The sequence below is a fragment of the Diceros bicornis genome, chromosome 21 (assembly GCF_020826845.1).
Source record: "Diceros bicornis minor isolate mBicDic1 chromosome 21, mDicBic1.mat.cur, whole genome shotgun sequence".
NCBI classification, from domain to species: Eukaryota; Metazoa; Chordata; class Mammalia; order Perissodactyla; family Rhinocerotidae; genus Diceros; species Diceros bicornis.
In genome coordinates, this window is record NC_080760.1 from 35,424,074 (window position 1) to 35,427,210 (window position 3,137).

The following is a 3,137-nucleotide window of genomic DNA, read 5'->3' on the forward strand; positions in this document are numbered from 1 at the left end:
TTTCCATATTCTTGATAGAAGTGAAGGGTTTATAGATTATCAAATGGGTTCTCAAGCCTACTTTAAAACTTCTAGTGGTCTAATTCACAGCTCACATTGGTATCTGATATCTCTCATGTCTTGGTGCCTCCACTGAACTTCTCAATTTAATATCCTGTTATACAACACTAGCTAAGGATATGAGACAAATGAAAATATAATTTCAATTTAGTGAAGTAAGCATATCAGGTTATAGAAACACACTGGCTGGGAGGGAGCCCTATGGCCAGAAATGCTGCCATAAAGAATTGCCCTTATGATCCAAAGGAATTATCCAGGAAATATATATGACATAGAGGAGTGGTAAGAAGAAAGGGTGTTCCATTAGAGGGAGGAGAATGTGTAAAGGTCCGGAGGCAGAGGAGTTATTGGAACTGTAGGTGGATTAACAGGACTGGTGAAGTCAGAGAGCTCATTACAAGCTGCACCCCAGAAATTCCTTGAATGCATTCCAGGGAGTTTTGAATTAAGTAGAGGAGTGGATGTGATCAATTTTGTGTTTAGAAATAATTCTGATAGCAGTGTAGAGAATACAGGGAGGGAAACGAGACTGTTAGAGTATTTGTTGTGAGAAGGAATAGTATCCCGTGACAGAGTGGGAATGGAGAGAAGTGGATATATCCTAGAGAATACGATCGTAGAACTGCCATCAAAACAACTAACTAAATATGTGGCAGGAGAAGAGCTACAAAGGGAAACACCCAGATGTTTGTCTTGTATAACTGGATTGATGGTCCTGTTTTCAATGAAACAAGTATTACTGGTTAGATATCCTAAAACTCCTCGTAAAGTAAGAGGAGAATGATGGAGAGTTACATGAATAGGAGATAGACATCATAGAGAATGTTAGCATTCCAGGGAATGGCAGTAGCAAAATTCCAAGTAATAAGGTAGATCCAGATGTGATTTCACCTCATTGAAGGTAGCAAGTGGTTGTGAGGCAAGATTGTTGACAGTATCATGAATATGAACAATGACATTCCAAAAAATGGGATCCCAAGGAAGTCTGTGTGCAAGGTAAAAGTCATGGTGGAAGTCAGTAAACCATGGAAACAGGATGAGGAAAGAGCAGAGAAGTGAAACTGTTAAGAGCTCACAGTCAGTTGTGTGAAGGAAGAGACAGAGTGGTGGGGCGGGGGTGGGGATGAATGCTTTTCTTCCTTTGGTTCCAGAAGTGTTACCTTCATTAGAAGCAAACTGGTATTATCAAGAAAAATAAAAGGTTTGGGTAGTGAGGAAAACGATTCTAGGGAGGAATTCATTTTCAAGCAAATGATACATTACAATAATAGAAGAGGCCTCAACAACAATCTTTTTCATCCCACTGGTCATTGTGCAACCAGGTAGAAGAGGGAAAGCAAGGATGGTCAGGGATGGTCAGGGATATACGGCATAATGAGGAGGGTGCTGGAAGGCACACAGTGAAAAGTTTTCCCCGTGGTGGCAATTTTTTAAACAAGCACAACTGAGGCTCTTGTGAGTCATTAGCACTTCTGGAAACTCCAAAGTCATTTTAACTTTGTTCACTGAAATTTTGGGGGCCCATCATAGTTGCTGAGCATCTCCATGACGAATTTTTTGAAGAAATCTTCCCTTTGAAAGTTCTTTACGTGCTCACTGAGAAATGTTAGGCATAAAATAAAACAGACAGAAAGATCACTCTATACCAATAGGATTCTGAACACAGAGAGGGTTCCTTGATGAAATAAATCAGTGCAGAAAACCTTAAATTTCTTTTAAGTAAATACCACACATTAAATATCAGAAAGTGATGACTAAGAGGTGGAGAAGATAGGCGGTATATACAAAAGGTTTCACCCACACCCAATTTTGTGGTTTCTACCCTGATGCTGCCACCACACCTATGAGTTTCGCTTGTTAAAATGATAAAGACGTAAAATGACTAAAATCTGCTGACCAGTGCATAGAGCTAAATACAGTCCTCAAAGGCTAAACCTGACAGACAAGGTAAGTATTCAATTTGGAGAATGTCTGATATTGTTAGCTAATACTGTTTCCAACCTGGTCTACATGTGTATGCTGGTGTGTGTAGTTTATCTTCAGCTGATCTTTGAGAAAATTAATCTCATCTCCTTTATTTCACTTATAAAATGTTGACATTAAAACCAAAGATAAAATGGGGATAAATTGGGGCAGAGAATGCAAACTATACATAGAATCCCCCCTTTTTTCCCTTAATCCTTTTAAGTGATTAAAAGACAACAGCAAAGACAACTAAGTTTCAGACAGGTGAAATCAATAAAAGTTTTATGTGGAAAATATAACTTATGCAACATCATGTGTACACAGGAGTGTGGTATGTGCATGTGAACAAATTAGAAAAACAGCAATCATCATATTAGCTACCATTCGAGGAGCGGTTACTATGTGCTAAATTCTTTGCACCTTATATCATGTAATTCGGGCATGCATTCGAGGTAGGTATAATCCATGCTCATGCCCATTTCACAGATGAGCACACCACGGGCGCACAAAGCAGCCAGTTACCTGCCAGGCATCCATCGCCAATGCGCGATGCTGTCCTAGTGGTGTTTTAAAAATCCCACTAGAGTCCCATTTAAAGCAGATCCACTCCACACCAGGTGTGACTGGTGACCTGGATTTTATCTTCTGAGTCACAGCTCGCAGACCTGTCTTCCAGTTAAATTGAGTAAAGTTGAGTAGGGGAGCTGTGAGGGTTGGGGGAAGGACAGGTGGAAGAGAACAGGTGGAAACTAAGAGGTGGGACAAAAGGAGCAAATAAAAAGCAAGACAGCGGGGTCCGGCGTTGAGAGGCTCGGGGAGCGCTGGGCGCTGGCCCGAAGAGGGGCAAGGAAAGCCGAGCAGGACGCACCGCGCCAGGTGGCAGCCGCACCTGTGCACGTGACCGGCGCGGGCGCCAGGGCGGAGGCGCGCTCACCTGGGCCACGTGACGGGGCGGGGCCCCGCGAGGCCCCGGGCAGCGCGGCCACGCCCCCTCCCGCGCGGCGCGCCGGGACCCCACGGACCCGAGCGCCGGCGGCGGCGGCGGGAGCCCGGGAGGCGGAGGCGGGCGGCCGGAGGTGGTGGCGCGCGGAGACGCAGCAGCGGCAGCGGCA